Source organism: Salvelinus sp. IW2-2015, linkage group LG18, assembly GCF_002910315.2.
Source record: "Salvelinus sp. IW2-2015 linkage group LG18, ASM291031v2, whole genome shotgun sequence".
Lineage (NCBI taxonomy): Eukaryota > Metazoa > Chordata > Actinopteri > Salmoniformes > Salmonidae > Salvelinus > Salvelinus sp. IW2-2015.
This window is the reverse complement of record NC_036858.1, coordinates 6,925,369-6,945,983: the sequence shown is the minus strand read 5'-3', so window position 1 is coordinate 6,945,983 and position 20,615 is coordinate 6,925,369. Positions and strand designations below refer to the sequence as shown.

At 44.1% G+C, this 20,615-nt stretch overlaps 1 pseudogene; it reads right to left on the bottom strand.

Moving 5' to 3' along the window:
- The window catches only part of LOC111977577 (pleckstrin homology domain-containing family A member 1-like), a 41,690-nt pseudogene that overhangs the window by 19,551 nt on the left and 1,524 nt on the right, over positions 1–20,615 (bottom strand).

The following is a 20,615-nucleotide window of genomic DNA, read 5'->3' as shown; positions in this document are numbered from 1 at the left end:
TCACCTAGAGGGGGCAAGAGAGAGAGCGAGAGAGAGAAATAGTGAGAGAGAGGGAGAGAGAGAGAGAAAGAGAGAAATAGTGAGAGAGAGCGAGAGAAAGAATGAGACGGATGTTCACACCTAAGACTGTGGTTGGCCATGTCTGTGTCTGTCAGACAGGATTTAATTCAACAACACTATTGGACAACTTGACTGACCTTGGAGATGTAGGTGAGTTTGAGGGAGCCAACATGTTCAGCTCCTTTGGGCAGGTTCTAAAAAGAGGATTCAACAGTGATGAAGGCATTAAACGATTTACAAGTCTTGGAGAAGGAGATGGAAACTAAACTGAAATGAATAATTCAGAGCCCAGGGCAGCATCAATAAATTATATCATTTTTTGAGGGCATGACCAAGTCTGTCTTTGTACAGGTATTCCTCACTGAGCTCCCACTCCCCGCCAAACAGATTACATATATTTAAATGACCTGTAAAACATTAAGTCTGATTGTTTCTGTTCACGCCAATGTTTTCATTGACTGGTTATCATCTACATCACGTTGAAAAGATGATTCCTTTATCTTGTCGTTTCATGTTAAGGAAAGGAATGCCCAAATCATAAAGCACTACTCTACTAGTATACTGTACATACTTTCAAGCAGCTATACTTTGTGTAGGAGCGCAAAACAGCATGCCAGAAGAAGTTCAGAGGTGAATTTGCACATGTCACACATGACAAGAGTATAGATCTGGGGGAGGGACAGACAGACAGACGGACGGACGGGCGTCTGGGCAGACGTGTAACTTGACTCGGTTTCCCCAGACGTAGCATCATCTCCCCAGCCGACGAAACACACATTTCCTCTTGATGGCCCAGAGTGGTCTGGACAGACCAGACGGATCAATCCAGTCCAATACTTTATGAGATTAGGTCAGTCCAAACAGAAGCAACTATTAAATTCATCCTACCGCTAATGTCCTACTCCAGTGCATACTGTAAGTACATAGGGCCGTGTCAGCTGCTGCCCACTCAAGAAATGACATCAGCCTAAATGCATGCGTTGATTAAACACACATACATTAGAGACTGATGACTTGAGGGTAGTGAGAGCATCATAGCCTAACTCATGATCTCCTCTGTGAAATGTACAGTACCAGTCAAAAGTTTGGACACACCCACTCATTCAATGTTTTTTCTTTATTTTTACTATTTTCTATATTGTAGAATAATAGCGAAGACATCAGAACTATGAAATAACACATATGCAATCATGTCGTAACCAAAAAAAAGTGTTATTATTTTATATTTTAGATTCTTCAAAGTAGCCACCCTTTGCCTTGATGACAGCTTTGCTAGTGTAGTGGTTTCTTTGCAGCAAATCAACCATGAAGGCCTAATTCCCGCAGTCTCCTCTGAACAGTTGATTGTTGAGATGTGTCTGTTACTTGAACTCTGAGAAGCATTTATTTGGGCTGCAATTTCAGAGGCCAGTAACTCTGATGAACTTATCCTTTGCAGCAGAGGAAACTCTGGGTCTTCCTTCCCTGTGGTGGTCCTCATGAGAGCCAGTTTCATCATAGTACTTGATGGTTTTTGTGACTGCACTTGAAATTTTCCAGATTGACTGACCTTCATGTCTTAAAGTATTGCTGTCTTAAAGTAATTGCTTATTTGAGCTGTTCTTGCCATAATATGGACTTGGTCTTTTACCAAATGGTGCTATCTTCTACATACCACCCCTACCTTGTCACAACACAACTGATTGGCTTAAATGCAATAAGAAGGAAATAAATTCCACAAATTAACTTTTAACACGGCATACATACCTGTTAATTGAAATGGATTCCAGGTGACTACCTCATAAAGCTGGATGAGAGATTGCCAAGAGTGTCCAAAGCTGTCATCAAGGAGAGGGTGGCTACTTTGAAGAATCTCAAATATAACATATATTTTGATTTGTTTAACACTTTTTTCGTTACTACATGATTCCATGTGTTATTTCATAGTTTTGATTCTTCACTAATTTCTTACAATGTAGAAAGTAGTAAAAATAAAGGTGTGCCCCAACTTTTGACTGTACTGTATGTAGTCAATAACTACACTTTCCATTGTGGTGTGTGTGTGTTGTGTGGCGTATGTCTGTTCTGCATATGTGTGCGTGTGCTTCTGTCAGCTCTGCTGTGTGTGGTGTTTGTGTGCGTTTACTACCCTGCTGTCCTACCTGTGGGTTGTCCAATGTACCACACCAGGCTACCCTCCTTGGTGTCCAGGATGAAGTAGCGTCGGAGGAACTTGCCACTGTTCTCATTCTCCTCAATGTCCAGGAAGCCACAGATCCGGTTCTGCCGATCCACGTAAGGCATCTCCCCACCTCAGCCTGCTCATTCCACTGTATGCTGGGGAGATAAGGAGAGGAGGAGAGAGAGAAGATAAATAGATGAGAGGAAGAGAAGTGGATGTGGATGTGGAGAAAGAGAGAGAGAGATGAGAAGATAAGTGTAAGAGGAGTGGGGGTGATAGAGAGAGAGAGAGGGGGGGGGGTGGAAGAAAGATAGACGAGAGCAAGAGAGAGACAAGAGAGCGAGAGAGAGCGAGCAGGAGTGAGAGTCTGTCTCTCAGCTAAGCAGCCAAAGAAGAGATGAGTGAGTCTCATCTACAGTGTTTTGTCAGCGGAATAACGATTACTACGCCATCCTACAACGCCATCCTCAAGGCCATCCTACTACATCATCCTACAACCAACCTTCTACAACAGCCTTCTACAACAGCCTTCTACAACCGCCTTCTACAACAGCCTTCTACAACAGCCTTCTACAACCGCCTTCTACAACAGCCTTCTACAACCGCATTCTACAACCACGCTTCTACAACCGCCTTCTACAACCGCCTTCTACAACCGCCTTCTTACAACCGCCTTCTACAAAGCCTTCTACAACAGCCTTCTACAACAGCCTTCCTACAACAGCTTTAACAACCGCTTCTACAACCGCCTTCTACAACCGCCTTCTACAACCGCCTTCTACAACAGCCTTCTACAACCGCCTTCTACAACCGCCTTCTACAACCGCCTTCTACAACCGCTTCTACAACAGCCTTCTACAACCGCTTCTACAACCGCCTTCTACAACCGCCTTCTACAACAGCCCTTCTACAACGCCTTCTACAACAGCCTTCTACACCGCCTTCTACAACAACCTTCTACAACAGCCTTCTACAACCGCCTTCTACAACCCCAGCCTTCTACAACCGCCTTCTACAACAGCCTTCTACAACCGCCTTCTACACAGCCTTCTACACCGGCCTTCTACAACGCCTCTACAACCGCCTTCTCACCCGCCTTCTACAACCGCCTTCTACAACCGCCTTCTACAACGCCTTCTACAACAGCCTTCTACAACCGCCTTCTACACCGCCTTCTACAACCGCCTTCTACAACAGCCTTCTACAACAGCCTTCTACAACCGCCTTCTACAACGCTTCTACAACCGCCTTCTCAAACCGCCTTCTACCACAGCCTTCTACAACCGCCTTCTACAACAGCCTTCTACAACCGCCTTCTACAACCGCCTTCTACAACGCCTTCTACAACAGCCTTCTACAACGCCTTCTACACCGCCTTCTACAACAGCCTTCTACAACCGCCTTCTACAACAGCCTTCTACAAACCGCTTCTACAACGCCCTTCTACACCGCCTTCTACAACCGCCTTCTACAACAGCCTTCTACACAGCCTTCTACAACAGCTTCTACACCGCCTTCTACAACCGCCTTCTACAACCGCCTTCTACAACCGCCTTCTACAACAGCCTTCTACAACCGCCTTCTACAACCACCTTCTACAACAGCCTTCTACAACCGCCTTCTACAACCGCCTTCTACAACAGCCTTCTACAACCGCCTTCTACAACAGCCTTCTAACAGCCTTCTACAACGCCTTCTACAACGCCTTCTACACCGCTTCTACAACAGCCTGTCTACAACAGCCTTCTACAACCGCTTCTACAACCGCCTTCTACAACCGCCTTCTAACAACGCCTTCTACAACAGCCTTTTACAACCGCTTTACAACCGCCTTCTACAACCGCCTTCTACAACAGCCTTCTACAACCGCCTTCTACAACAGCCTTCTACAACCGCCTTCTACAACACCTTCTACAACAGCCTTCTACACCGCCTTCTACAACCGCTTCTCCAACCGCTTCTACAACAGCCTTCTACAACCGCCTTCTACAACAGCTTCTACAACCGCCTTCTACAACCCGCTTCTACAACCGCCTTCTACAACCGCCTTCTACAACCTACACCGCCTTCTACAACGCCTTCTACAACGCCTTCTACAACCCTTCTACAACAGCCTTCTACACCGCCTTCTACAACAGCCTCTACACAACCGCTTCTACAACAGCCTTCTACACAGCCTTCTACAACACCGCCTTCTACAACGCGCCTTCTACAACAGCCTTCTACAACAGCCTTCTACAACCGCCTTCTACAACCGCCTTCTACAACCGCCTTCTACAACCGCCTTCTACAACCGCCTTCTACAACCGCCTTCTACAACGCCTTCTACAACAGCCTTCTACAACAGCTTCTACACAGCCTTCTACAACCGCCTTCTACAACCGCCTTCTACAACAGCCTTCTACAAGCCGCCTTCTACAACACCGCCTTCTACCACAGCCTTCTACAACAGCCTTCTACAACAGCCTTCTACACCGCCTTCTACAACACCCTTCTACAACGCTTCTACAACAGCCTTCTACACCGCCTTCTACAACGCCTCTACAACAGCCTTCTACAACGCCTTCTACAACAGCCTTCTACAACCGCCTTCTACACGCATTCTACCACCGCCTTCTACAACCGCCTTCTACAAAGCCTTCTACAACAGCCTTCTACAACAGCCTTCTACAACCGCTTCTACAACCGCTTCTACAACGCCTTCTACAACCGCCTTCTACAACAGCCTTCTACAACCGCCTTCTACACCAACCTTCTACAACAGCCTCTACACACAGCCTTCTACAACGCCTTCTACAACGCCTTCTACAACCGCTTCTACAACAGCCTTCTACCGCCTTCTACAACCGCCTTCTACAACCGCCTTCACAACCGCCTTCTACAGACAGCCTTCTCAACAGCCTTCTACAACGCCTTCTATCAACCGCCTTCTACAACCGCCTTCTACAACGCCTTCTACTACAACAGCCTTCTACAACCGGCTTCTACAACGCCTTTTCTACAACGCCTTCTACAAAGCCTTCTACAACGCCTTCTACACAGCCTTCTACAACCGCTTCTACAACAGCCTTCTACAACGCCTTCTACAACCGCCTTCTACACGCCTTCTACAACCGCCTTCTACAAACAGCCTTCTACAACCGCCTTCTACAACAGCCTTCTACAACGCCTTCTACAACCGCCTTCTACAACCGCCTTCTACAACCGCCTTCTACAACCACCTTCTACAACCGCCTTCTACAAAGCCTTCTAACAACCCGCCTTCACAACCGCTTCTACAACCGCTTCTACAACCGCCTTCTACAACAGCCTTCTACAACGCCTTCTACAACGCCTTCTAAACCGCTTCTACAACCCCTTCTACAACAGCCTTCTACAACCGCCTTCTACAACAGCCTCTACAACCGCTTCTACAACCGCTTCTAACAACCGCTCTACAACCGCTTCTACAACAGCCTTCACACCGCCTTCTACAACCGCCTTCTACACCCGCCTTCTACAACCGCCTTCTACAACAGCCTTCTACACCGCCTTCTACAACAACGCCTTCTACAACCGCCTTCTACAACCTACGCCTTCTTAAACACCGCCTTCTACAACAGCCTTCTAACAACCGCCTTCTTACACCGCCTTCTACAACCGCCTTCTACAACCGCCTTCTACAACCGCTTCTACAACAGCCTTCTACAACCGCCTTCTACAACAACCTTCTACAACAGCCTTCTACAACAGCCTTCTACAAAACGCCTTCTACAACAGCCTTCTACACCGCCTTCTAAACAACTTCTACAACGGCCTTCTACAACGGCCCTTCGTACAACGGCCTTCTACAACGGCTTCTACAACCGCCTTCTAAACAACAGCCTTCTACAACCGCCTTCTACAACAGCCTTCTACAACAGCCTTCTACAACAGCCTCTCTACAACCGCTTCTACACAACCCGCCCTTTACACCAGCCCTTCTACACACCTACAAGCCTTCTACAACAGCCTTCTACAACCGCTTCTACAACCGCCTTCTACAACCGCCTTCTACAACCGCCTTCAATACAACCGCCTTCTACAACAGCCTTCTACAACGCCTTTACAACGCCTTCACTACAACAGCCTTCTACAACAGCCTTCTACAACAGCCTTCTACAACCGCCTTCTAACAACAGCCTTCCTACAACACCGCTTCTACAGACAAGCCTTCTTACAGAACCAGCCTTCTACAACCGCCTTCTACAACAGCCTTCTACTACACCATTCATACTCTTTATGGGGCATGCACAGTCAACATTCCCTACCTCCTTCACTTCCATCAGACTCTACCTCCCTCCATCTCTCCACCCCACTGATGAGTTCAACACAGGCTAAGCCCAACTATCTTTATAATTTCCTCTCCGGAAAAAGTAGTTTCTGTCCATAAAGTATAGAGGAAGTGCAGGAAAAACAGGTCATCTAAATGTTAATATGGTAACATTCAGTGACCTTCTCCACTTTCCCCCTTAGGTTAGTCGAACGAACTACGGCCCAACTTCTCCCGGCACAGTCCTTGTCCTTGTCTCACTGTGCAAAGATTTAAGAAGTGCATCTGCTGATGATCTTGACGATATGTTGCCGATTAGATTCCCCAAAAATGCATTGGTTTTAAAATGACACTCTGAATACCAGAGGCTGTCCAAACCAGGGTCGTGTTCATTAGGTACCAATGGAAGAAAACAGACCGAACCGGGAGGGACTACYTGGAACTGTCCAAACAGACATGCTCATTTTAGTTGCAAAACGTTTTAACATTTTATGTGGCCAAGAACATGACCATGGTGCTGTAGTGAGGCCATTCAGGTGGGGTAGCCTATATGGCAGGGGTCCCCAATTACATTCAGCCGTGGGACCATTTTGCCTTGAGCGGATGGTTGAGGGGTCGGAACATAGTTATAAATATTTGAAAACTGAAAATTGACTGCAAGAATCCCAATTACAACGGAAACAAAAACAGAATCATTTCTAACCTTGATTAGTGATTACATTGGGATACGATCGCATATGCCTCTCTATTTATGCGTGGGAATACTTGGGAACAGATTTCCTTTGACTTTGAGCTCATTTACTGGTGATTTTACAGTGTTTTATGTCCAACAACGAAAATGATTAAAACAATTAAAAAAATGCTATATGGTGTCCTTGTGGTGTTGTGTACCAATGTGGCCCTGTATAGCCAAACTATCCAAAGCCTTTGGATATCAAAGGGCCCGGGCCCCTGAGGCCCCAGCTCCTGTTTGTGGTGTTGAGAGGTTAATGGTGCTCAAAGCTAGTCCCGGCCACCCACCCACACCCACACACACACACACACACACACAACGCTGGCACACAGACCAACGGTCCACATTTCCTGCCGCCTGGGTCTGTCCAGGGGGAGGAAGTGTGAGCATGGCTAAGGCCTGGGCCTATTTACAAACAGGCCGCTCCATGGGATCACTCCAAGGCCAGTTTCTCATGTCGCCCCCCCCACATTGGAGGAGAGTTTGGTGTTCAGAGGTTCTGCTAGGTAATGACGTGACCTCTGGTCCAGGGGGAATAACTAACATGCAGCGTTAAGGTTGAGGTTCAGGGGTTCAGGCCGATGGACAGGTACAGTATAGTGCTGGTAAATTAACACACCGGGATTAACAAACTAATCCTGGTCAGGCACCCTGGAGATGCCACAAACACACACACACACACACACACAGACACAGACACACACACACACACACATACACCATCCTACTACAACATCCTACTACAGCATCATACTACAGTATCTTACTACAGTATTCTACAACACCATTCACAAAACATTTCTTCAGCATTGAAGGTTCCCAAGAACAGTGGTAGCCATCATTCTTAAATGGAAGAAGTTTGGAACCACCAAGACTCTTCCTAGAGCTGGCCGCACGGCCAAACTGAGCAATCGGGGGAGAAGGGCCTTGGTCAGGGAGGTGACCAAGAACCTGATGGTTACTCTGTCAGAGCTCCAGAGTTCCTCTGTGGAGATGGGAGAAACTTCCAGAAGGACGACCATCTCCGCAGCACTCCACCAATCAGACCATTATGGTAGAGTGACCTGACGGAAGCCACTCCTCAGTCTCTCAAGACCATGAGAAACAAGATTCTCTGGTCTGATGAAACCAAGATGGAACTCTTTGGCCTGAATGCCAAGCGTCATGCCTGGAGGAAACCTGGCACCATTCCTACAGTGAAGCATGGTGGTGGCAGCATCATGCTGTGGGGATGTTTTTCAGAGGCAGGGACTGGGAGACTAGTCAGGATCGAGGGAAAGATGAACGGAGCAAAGTACATAGCAAAGTCCTGCTCCAGAGCGCTCAGGACCGCCGACTGGGGCGAAAGTTCACCTTCCAACAGGACAAACGACCCTAAGCATACAGCCAAGAGAACGCAGGAGTGGCTTCTCTGAATGTCCTTGAGTGGCCCAGCCAGAGCCAGGACTTGAACCCGATCGAACATCTCTGGAGAGACATGAAAATAGCTGTGCAGCTTTGCTCCCCATCCTACCTGACAGAGCTTGARAGCATCTGCAGAGAAGAACGGGAGAGCAAATACAGGTGTGGCAAGCTTGTAGAGTCATACCCAAGAAGACTCAAGTCTGTAATTGTTGCCAAAGGTGCTTCAACAAAGTACTAAGTAAAGGGTCTGAATACTTATGTAAATGTGATATTCAAAAAACTGTTTTTGTTTGTCATTATGGGCTATTGTGTGTAGATTGATGAGGGGGAAAAACGATTTTATCCATTTTAGAATAAGGCTGTAACGTAACAAAATGTGGAAAAAGTCAAGGGGTCTGCATACTTTCCGAATGCACTGTAAGTAAAAATACTTTAAAGTACTACTTTAACTTTTACTTCACTACATTCCAAAAGAAAATAAATGTACTTTTTACTCCACACATTTTCCCTGACACCCAAAAGTACATTTTGAATGCTTAGCAGGACAGGAAAATGGTCAAATTAACACACTTATTTGTTTGTAAAGGATGTGTAAGTGTTGGAGTGTGCCCCTGCCTATCCGTAAATAACAAAACAGGAAAATAGTGCTGTCTGGTTTGCTTAAAGGAATTTGAAATCATTTATACTTTTACTTTCAGTTTTGATACTAAAGTATATTTTATCAATTACATTTACTGTTGATACCTAAGTATATTTCAAACCAAATACTCTTGGACTTTTACTCAAGTAGTATTTTACTGGGTAACTTTCACTTTAACCTGAGTCATTTTCTAAGTTATCTTAAAATGTATGCAAGTATGACAATTGGGTACTTTTTCCACCACTGGGTGAAGTTAATGAAGAAAAAGAGGAAGAAAGAGGCTGCAGTTACAAACAATGCAGCTCAGTGTGTGTGTGTGTGTGTGTGTGTGTGTGTGTGTGTGTGTGTGTGTGTGTGTGTGTGTGTGTGTGTGTGTGTGTGTGTGTGTGTGTGTGTGTGTGTGTGTGTGTGTGTGTGTGTGTTTATGTGTGTTTATGTGTGTGTGTGTGTGATGAGGAAGCAAGAGGTAAGAGAAAGAGAAGGGCAATTCCACAATAAACGGAATTCCACTTTAAAATGTATTCCAAACAAAAGCTATTGATTTCACAGTTTAACAAACCATACAACTCTATGCACAAGGACTATTTTGAACAATGTGCACAGGACATTTCATAAAAACACATTGACTGGAAGAACTGTGCAGATGTAAAGTTTGGTAAGAGAACTATGGTAAAATCTCCCTCAGTTTCTTATGCGACCACATTTTCCAAAAACTCTTAAATATCAAATCAAATTGTATTTGTCACATACACATGGTAAGCAGATATTAATGCGAGTGTAGCTAAATGCTTGTGCTTCTAGTTCCGACAGTGCAGTAATATCTAACAAGTAATCTAACAAATTCACAACAACTACCTTATGCACACAAGTGTAAAGGGATAAATAAGAATATGTACATAMAAATATATGAATGAGCGATGGCCGCGCGGCATAGGAAAGATGCAATAGATGGTATGAAAACAGTATACACACATATGAGATGAGTAATGTAGGATATGTAAACATTATTAAARTGGCATTATTTAAAGTGATTATCGATACCTTTATTAAATCAATTTATTAAAGTGGCCAGTGATTTGGGTCTGTATTTTGGTAGCAACCTCTCTATGTTAGTGATGGCTGTTTAACAGTCTGATGGTCTTTAGATAGAAGCTGTTTTTCAGTCTCTCGGTCCCAGCTTTGATGCACCTGTACTGACCTTGCCTTCTGGATGATAGTGAKGTGAACAGGCAGTGGCTCGRGTGGTTGTTGTCCTTGATGATCWTTTTGGCCTTCCTGYGACATCGGGTGCAGKAGGTGTCCTGSAGGGCAGGTAGTTTGCCCCCGGTGATACGTTGTGCAGACCRCACTAYCCTCTGGAGAGCCTTGCGGTTGAGGGCGGTGCAGTTGCCGTATCAGGCGGTGATACAGCCCAACAGGATGCTCTCGATTGTGCATYTGTAAAAGTTTGTGAGGGTTTTAGGTGACAAGCCAAATTTCTTCAGCCTCCTAAGGTTGAAGAGGCGATGTTGCGCCTTCTTCACCACGCTGTCTGTGTGGCTAGACCATTTCAGTTTGTCCATGATGTGTACGCCTAGGAACTTAAAACTTTCTTCTCCACTGCTGTCTCATTGACGTGGATGGGGGGGTGCTCCCTCTGCTGTTTCCTGAAGTCCACGATCATCTCCTTTGTTTTGTTGACGTTGAGTGAGAGGTTGTTTTCCTGATACCACTCTCCGAGTGCCCTCACCTCCTCCCTGTAGGTTGTCTCGTCGTTGTTGGTAATCAAGCCCATTACTGTTGTGTCGTCTGCAAACATGATGATTGAGTTGGAGGCGTGCATGGCCACGCAGTCATGGGTGAACAGGGAGTACAGGAGGGGGCTGAGCACGCACCCTTGTGGGGCCTCAGTGTTGAGGATCAGCGRAGTGGAGATGTTGTTTCCTACCTTCACCACCTGGGGGCGGCCCGTCAGRAAGTCCAGGACCCAACTGCACAGGGCGGGGTTGAGAACCAGGATCTCGAGCTTAATGATGAGCTTGGAGGGCTCTATGGTGTTGAATGCTGAGCTGTAGTCAATGAACARCATTCTTACAGGCAGTGAGCAGTGTGATGGCGATTGCATCGTCTGTGGACCTGTTGGGGCGGTATGCAAACTGAAGTGGGTCTAGGGTGGCAGGTAAGGTGGAGGTGATATGATCCTTGACTAGTCTCTYAAAGCACTTCATGATGACAGAAGTGAGTGTTACGGGGCGATAGTCATTTAGTTCAGTTATCTTTGCCTTCTTTGGTACAGGAACAATGGTAGCCATCTTGAAGCCTGTGGGGAAAGCAGACTGGGATAGGAGCGATTGAATATGTCCGTAAACACACYAGGTCTGCGCATGCTCTGAGAACGCGGCTAGGGATGCCGTCTGGGCCAGCAGCCTTGCAAGGGTTAACATGTTTAAATGTCTTACGTCGGCCACAAAGAAGGAGAGGGGGTGCCCGCAGTCCTTGTTAGCGGGCCGCGTCGGATGCACTGTATTATCCTCAAAKCGGGCAAAGAAGGTGTTTAGCTTGTATCGAAGCAAGACGTTGGTGTCCGTGACGTGACGTGGGGGGGATATACACGACTATAATTGAAGAGAATTCTCTTGGRAGATAATGTGGTCGGCATTTGTAAGGAATTCTAGGTCAGGTGAACAAAAGGACTGTATGTTGTTATTGTTACACCATGAGTTGATAATCATGAGGCACACACCCCCGCCCTTCTTCTTACCAAGGAGATGTTTGTTTCGGTCGGCGCGACGCATGAAGAACCCCGGTGACTGYACCGACTCTGACAACATAACCCGGGTGAGCCATGTTTCCGTGAAATAGAGAATGTTACAATCTCTGATGTCTCTCTGGAAGGCAACTCGTGCCCTAATTTCGTCCACCTTGTTGTCTTGAGACTGGACATTGGCTACTAATATGCTCGGAAGCGGTGGGTGGTGTGCTCGCCTTCTCAGTCTGACCAGGAGGCCGCTCCATCTGCTTCTCCTGCGGTGACGACGTTGTTTTTGGTCGGCCTCTGGGATTAGATCCAATGTCCAGGGTGGAGGTTCGAACAAAGGATCCGCTTCGGGAAAGTCGTATTCCGGGTCGTAATGTTGGTAAGTTGATGTCACTCTTATATCCAATAGTTCTTCCCGGCTGTATGTAATAACACTTAAGATTTTCTGGGCTAACAACGTAAGAAATAATGCATAAAAAAACAAAATGACTGCATAGTTTCCTCAGGACTTGAAGTGAGGTGACCATTTCTGCAGAAAGAATGGGGTGTCAGCTATGACATGCCACCTTGAGATTGAAAAATATATATTTTGGTTCTTGAACTACAGTAAGTGGAGTGGATTTACACCCAGTAACTGAATTACAGAAAAGGAATTACATCATGGGTCGCTGATCTGTATAATTATGGATATGAATGTCATTCTCTTCATGGTGATGTATCTGAATAGGTACACAAAGGTAGAAATATGCAATATCATCCTTTGCATATTTGGGTATTATTCTACACACGGGCTATTATTCYAATGAGCTCCGCCCCTAAACAAGACCGAATTTGGAAATCTGAATCAATCCTAGACGTCTATGTTTCACAAGTTTGGACAGTACAGTAGAATAGAGTACAGTAAAGTATAGTTCAGTACAAAACAATACAGTAGAGTACAGTACAATACAGTACATTATACTGTACTCTACTCTAGCGTGCTGTGCTGTACTGTAATGTCTAAACTGGTGAAACATAGACATCTATGATTGGTTCAGATTTGGTTCCGGTCACCAATCATGGACGTCTACGTTCGCACCAAATCAAGGCCGGAACGGACCAAAAATCAACATCGGTGGACATGGAAATCTAGGCCGATCCGGCCCCAAAAAACATCTGACGACGTTGAAATCAAAGCCAGGGCGAACTGACCAAATGTAAACTATTTTTCAATGTCCATGGAYATCCGGTGTTGGTCGGTGCTCAGTGGGCGCAAATGCTGGTTACAGTAAATGGAAAGAGAGGAGGCTCATGGGTCGGTGTCAGTAAGAGTCTGGAGAGGTAACATTAAATGGGGAGAGAGAGAGAGAGAGAGGAAGGGGTTGTTCATACGGTTTTCCCAGTTTTGCTTTGACCGACAGATGACAGACAGAGAAAGAAAACAGTTATGAGCTGAACATAACAGTATGCCAGTGGAAGAGAGGACAGTAGGTACCCAACTGTAGTTTGTGACTACTACGATTTAACATTGTAGCCAATTCAATTGCAGTAATTACGTTACAGATTGTTCAGAAATTCTGTTACCAATTACGAGTTTTAATCACTTAAAGCTGCAATATGTAACTTTTTGGGTGACCCAACCAAATTTACATGTGAGTTATAGATCTGTCATTTTCATTGAAAGCAAGTCTAAGAAGTGGTAGATCTGTTCTATGTGCTCTATTTTATGCTTCCCGTTCTTAAATTTCGTTTTTGCCTCTTTTACTTTTGGTTTTGTACACCAGCATCAAGCAGCTGAAAATACAATATGTTTGGTTATGGAAAATATATTTCACAGCGGTTTAGATGGTACAATGATTCTCTACACTATAGTTGCTTGTTTAGTCACAAACTGAAATTAGGCAAACTATTAGAATTAGCGCTTTCTGCATAGTGCATCTTTACTAATTAATAAAATAACATGTAAAAACACTAACTAATTGGTAGGTCTACATTTACTTGTTACTGAACATTCATTATCCTCTCTCCTCAGCTTAAAGATATGAGGAAGTTTTTTATGGAATTACAAGGCATAAGGCAGTGCTTATTTTTGATATTATACATGTCAATACATACATAGAACAAGTAGGTCACATGGGGGAGAGGCGTTGTGCCGTGAGGTGTTGCTTTATTTKTTTTTTGCAACCAGGTTTGCTGTTCACTTGAGCAATATGAGATGAAAGGGAGATCCATGGCTCTTTATAATATTGTACGTTTCCTTGAATTTGTTCTGGACCTGGGGACTGTGAAAAAGACCCCTGGAGGCATGTCTGGTGGGGTAAGTGTGTGTGTCAGTGGTGTGTGTAAGTTGACTATGCAAACTATTTGGAATTTCCAACACATTCATGTTTCTAATACAAACAAGAAGCGATGCAGTCTTCCCTCAACTCTTAGCCAAGAGAGACTGGCATGCATATTATTGATATTCACCCTCTGATTACAATGAAGAGTAAGACGTGCCTCTTTGTTCTGGGCCTACTGCATCTTTAAGGATCCGCCCCTTTTTTTCAATTTTCGCCTAAAATGACATACCCAGGGGCCTCCCGGGTGGCGCAGTGGTCTAGTAGCTGCGCCACCAGAGTCTCTGGGTTCGCGCCCAGGCTCTGTCGCAGCCGGCCGCGACCGGGAGGTCCGTGGGGCGACGCACAATTGGCATAGCGTCGTCCGGGTTAGGGAGGGTTTGGCCGGTAGGGATATCCTTGTCTCATCGCGCTCCAGCGACTCCTGTGGCGGGCCGGGCRCAGTGCGCGCTAACCAAGGGGGCCAGGTACACGGTGTTTCCTCCGACACATTGGTGCGGCTGGCTTCCGGGTTGGAGGCGCGCTGTGTTAAGAAGCAGTGCGGCTTGGTTGGGTTGTGCTTCGGAGGACGCATGGCTTTCGACCTTCGTCTCTCCCGAGCCCGTACGGGAGTTGTAGCGATGAGACAAGATAGTAATTACTAGCGATTGGATACCACGAAAATTGGGGAGGAAATGGGATAATAAAAAATAAAAAAATAAAATAAAAATAAAAATGACATACCTAAATCTAACTGCCTGTAGCTCAGGCCCCGAAGCAAGGATATACATATTCCTGGTACCATTTGAAAGGAAACACTTTGAAGTTTGTGAAAATGTGAAAGGAATGTAGTAGAATGTAACACAATAGATCTGGTAAAAGATAATACAAAGAAGAAAAAAACACGTTATTTTGAATTTTTTTGTACCATCATCTTCGAAATGCAAGAGAAAGGCCATAATGTATTATTCCAACCCATATTCCAAAACATTTCTCCAAAACTAAATAATAAGCATTGATATTATTTGGCAGGGTTCTTTACTTCCACATTATTGTGTTTTGATGTATTTCTAACAACTTATGACTTTTTGTGATCGATGTTTTCTAAGACCCCTGTGAAAGAGTGAAAATCCACTCCATCTGGTGACAGAGATTAGTGTAGGAGCAATAAGACCATAATATAATATTCAATCGGACTCCACTATCATGTGAATGCTATAGGCCCATAAGCGAATCCGATGGTTCTAGTCAAGGTAGCGAGACTTGGGTCACCACTCGGAATACTATAAGTTACATGTCTCCAACATAACCCTAATATTAACAGGCTGAGAGACAAAGAGCTAATATCCTGCAATCAATGTCCCAGCATTAAATGATTGAGTTATCCTCAGCTCAGAGCTGCACAGTTAGAGGCCGAGCATATAAGCTATGTGTAGTACTTTTACCATTAGATCATACATCAAATAATAATTCAAGGAATATTWCTCAGAAATATGAGGACAACCATTCGTATCCATTTAAAAGTAATCCGATTTATTACAGTTATGCAATAAGAATACAATGGCATAACAGAAGTCTTCAATGTCAAAAGAATACAAAATATTCTAAATATTCTTTAGTCATTTAGCAGACACTCTTATCCATTGCGACTTACAGTAGTGTAACGGAACGCTACACCTGGAGATTGGTTTAGAAYGACTCCAAGAACAAAGTTTCCACAAATCTTTTATTTTCCCCAGAGCGCCAAATCTCAGTATCTCCCATCGTCTAATTAACATCACTATGCTAGGCCAAAACAATAAACAGAACTCTTATCYGAATGATAGGGGCGCACATCTCTGTCACTCCCCCATTGAACTGACTGCCATTCAGTGGTGTGAAGTACTTAAGTAAAAATACTTTAAAGTACTACTGAAGTCGTTTTTTGTTGTTGTGGTATCTACTRTACTTTACTATTTATATTTTTGACAACTTTTACTTTTACTCCACTACATTCCYAAAGAAAATATGTACTTTTTACTTCCATACATTTTCCCTGACACCTAAAAGTACTCGTTACATTTCGAATGCTCAGGCAGGATAGAATTATGGTCCAATTCACACACCTATTAAAAGAACGTGTTGTCATCCCTACTGAATCTGATCTGGTGGACTCACTGAACTCAAATATTGCTTTTGTAAATTATGTCTGCGTATTGGAGTGTGCCCCCGTCTGTCCGTTAATGAAAATAAATAAAACAATACTGCCATCTGGTTTGCTTAATATAAGGAATTTGATTACCATTTACTTTTACTCAAGTAGGACCCTTGATTACTTTTTCCGACAATATACTTATGTACATTTAAAACCAGATACTTTTAGACTTTTACTCAAGTAGTATTTCACTGGGTGACTTTCATTTTCTATTAAGATATCTTAACTTTTAGTCAAGTATGACAATTGAGTACTTTTTCCACCACTGCCACTGTTCGATGGGCAGAATAACACAGTAACTCTGCAAAAATAAATCCATAGCACTTTATGAACTCTTTATGAACTCTTGAAACAATCCAAACATGACCATTTAATTCACAAAGTAACATTCATTTAGTCAATTCAAGTTTTCATCGGTCTTCACACACCCGGCGGTGTCCGTGCTCCCAGGCTTCTATGGGAACCTCCCGCCTCGGAGAAAGCCACGGATAAGGTTGTGTTAAACTTTTATGATATCCATCATATGGTCTGCCATCCAGACAATGCCATAAATCGGGATTGAGCCCTCACGCTGGGCCTCGGCACCTGCAAGTTGCTAGACTCATCTTAATCACTGACCATCATCGTTCACATTTGTTCTCTTTCTATTTTTCCACAACACCCCTTTCCATCTGTTCAACCAGAAATCAAAGACATTAATTATGCCTCATTTTTAAGATGTATAATGGTTGAAGAATGTATCTATGCCTTCATTTYCTCAAAATAAATTCTTAGCTTTCATTTGACACCCAATTAGATATGCTCCTATGAACGTCCCATGTTGGTGCTCATGGCTCCTTCACATGGAACTGACCAGAGCTCAGTCGTTCTCATTCTCCAGACATTTCTGCCGGGTTAGTGTGTCAAGAAGACAGGTCATCTGAGGCTTTTGGACAGATACGTGAAACCATGAAACCACTCCATGGGTCCATTCAGTCGTGACATGATGCTCCTTGACTGGGTCTCTGGATATGGGGATGAATGCTAACAGCACAGATCCATTACAGCTCGGGTGTTAATGGACCATTCACTGGATTCCCTTGGCAATACACTCAGAGGGCTAGCTCACTTCTTCCCTCTCTCCATCTGCTTCCCTCCTCCCTCTGGCTTTATCCCTACTTATACCTCTGTCTGTCTGTCTGTCTGTCTGTCTGTCTGTCTGTCTGTCTGTCTGTCTGTCTGTCTGTCTGTCTGTCTGTCTGTCTGTCTGTCTGCCTGTGTCTGTGTGTGTGTCTGTGTGTGTGTCTGTGTGTGTGTGTGTGTGTGTGTGTGTGTGTGTGTGTGTGTGTGTGTGGTCTCTTATACACATCTAGATGTGTATAAGAGACAGGTGTACAGCCGTGACTCAGTCCTAGCCTCCCAAATCTCATGGTTGCCTGAACACATGCCCTCCAGGGGATTGGGCTTTTGGTCTTATTTTTAGGACCAGAAAACAGAGAGTGAAAAAGAAAAGAGAGAACCTGAATATGTGGCTGAGATGACCTTCCACATTTTCATAGTCGACCATACACACGCACGCGCCCACAGCACACGTACAAGGCACACACACACACTGAACTTTTACTCATGTCCTTGTTTCCTCGTGTCCTTGTTTCCAACAACTCTGTAACCAATACCTATCAACACACACACTCCTACATTGTCACGTGCTTACTTTGGCTTGTCACTGATAGGGACAGTATAATGGAAAATGAATTACAGCGCAATAAAAGGTGTGGTTTATGAATTACAGTATATACTATAAGCTCAGGGCCAATCAATGCAACACTGAAGGGAGTGAGGAGGGTATTTCGGCCAAATTCCATTTCCTCTTACTTCATACCTGCACTAGTATGTTGCTCATTTCTTTGGCCAATAAACACACAGTGACTGTTTGAATAACTGAAAAGCMCAAACCATAACAGTGTTGCGTCTACTATGTTATAGCATTGTGCATGTTTGGGGTCTAGAAGAAGACACCTCTGCTCTGAATAGTGCCTCAAGACTTGTATTTCCAGATCAACTGGAAGCGTCTTTAAAATAGAACAAACAATTGAACAATTCGGAATCGAATAAATGCTAATTCACCCAAAATCTCAGATGACAAAATGCTGAATTGAGACAAACAACAAACAATAGAGACAACAGTCTTTTGAGCTGAACACATTGGTTCCTTGTGAGAGAGGTTGCCCCAAATACCGTTACAGAGTAGAAAGAGGAATAAGGAAATCTGCTCTAATACTGTTCAATTCTACAGTGGTAGTTAATTACATACAGATGGCACGCTATGCAGCTGAATTCTGCTGAGGCTAACCTAATCCTCACACCTCTGGCCGAGGAGGAGGCTTATAATGTTGAAGAGATTACATTGCTGTTTAGGCCTAGCTAGTTGTGCACTGCTGGTACAAAGACAAGCAGTGGCATCTGTGGACCAGAAAATAATAATACTACAGTATACTACATTCATCCCCTCAAAAACACTTGTGAATATTGCAGTATACTACAGTCATGTCCGCAAAAAAACTTTATTGAATACTACAGTGTACTACAGTCATGTCTGCAAAACACTACAGTGAATACTATAGTATACTAGTCATCTCATCAAAAACACTACAGTGAATACTGCAGTAAAGACCGCAAAAACACTACAGTGAATACTATAGTATACTACAGTTAGATCTGCAAAAACACTAGTCTATGGACTGCAAAATGTGTGCCCTAATTTAATGTGATCTAATCTAATGTGAGCTTAAACAATATTATCTGACAGCAATCCTGTCTCAAATAACATCTTATTTCCCATTATGCACTATAGGGTTTGGTCAAAAGTAGCACCCCCCGTATCGACATTATAAACATGGGGAGAGGGTGTGAGTGTTTGGAGTTTAGGCAAACCAACCACAAGCCCAAAACAAACATGGGTCTGACTCTGAACCGTATGACAACAAGACAGCAATAGGGAAATAGATGTCATACATTTTAAAGACCATCTCATCATTCTGACAAATAGGAGACATTAAACGGTGAGTTGCTAGGCATGAAGAAGGAGAGTAAAAAAAACAAACACACATTCATACAATGTGTGTAATCAACCAATGAGAAGGCGTGTGTGTAGCCATCCTCTAGCACCTGAAACGGATTAACATTCTCTGCCATTGTATGGAGCTGGGTGCAATGAAAACCACGGAATTTGCATCCCTTTATAAAGGCCTACATAGCACACTGCCCCGGGAGCACCTAGAGTTAATTCCACCCTTCCAAAGCCAGCAGTAGCATTAAGTCAACTAGTCAACTAAACAGTCAACTAAGCCAATGATTGTATTCAGTGACAGGAAAGGGAAATAACACATCCTTGAATGTGAACCAGTTGTATGAGTGGGTGGTTGGTGTCACCATAACCAATAAAGGCCAATCACCTAGAAAAACATCACATGTACAGGTAACTGCCAAAATAAAGGAAACACTTGAGTAAATGAGGGATACCAAGTATATTTAAAGCAGGTGCTTCCACACAGTCGTGGTTCCTGAGTTAATTAAGAAATGAACATCCCATAATGTTTAGGGTCATGTTCACTGGGCTCCCTTGTTAATGAGACCCTGGCCTCAATGGTGACCCACCCTGTATAAAAAAGAGTTATACAAAAATAAAAAGTATAATGTATAACATTTCCCAGTTGCCAATTATTCTGGCTACCATGGCTAGAAGAGGTCACAGTGACTTTGAAAGAGGGGTCTCAAAGGAGCATAGTTTTCTTTTAAAGAGTGTGTGCATGTGTGTGTCTCAGTCACCAGATCTTAACCCAATTGAACACTTATGGGAGATTTTGGAGTGGCGCCTGAGACAGCATTTTCCACCACCATCAACAAAACACTCAAATTATGGAATTTCTCGACGAAGAAGGGTGTCACATCCCTCCAATAGAGTTCCAGACACTTGTAGAATCTATGCCAAGGCGCATTGAAGCTGTTCTGGCGTCTCATGGTGGCCCAACGTCCTATTAAGACACTTTATGTTGGTGTTTCCTTTATTTTGGCAGTTACCTGTATGTTTAATGTAATAATATTAGCTATAATAGGCCT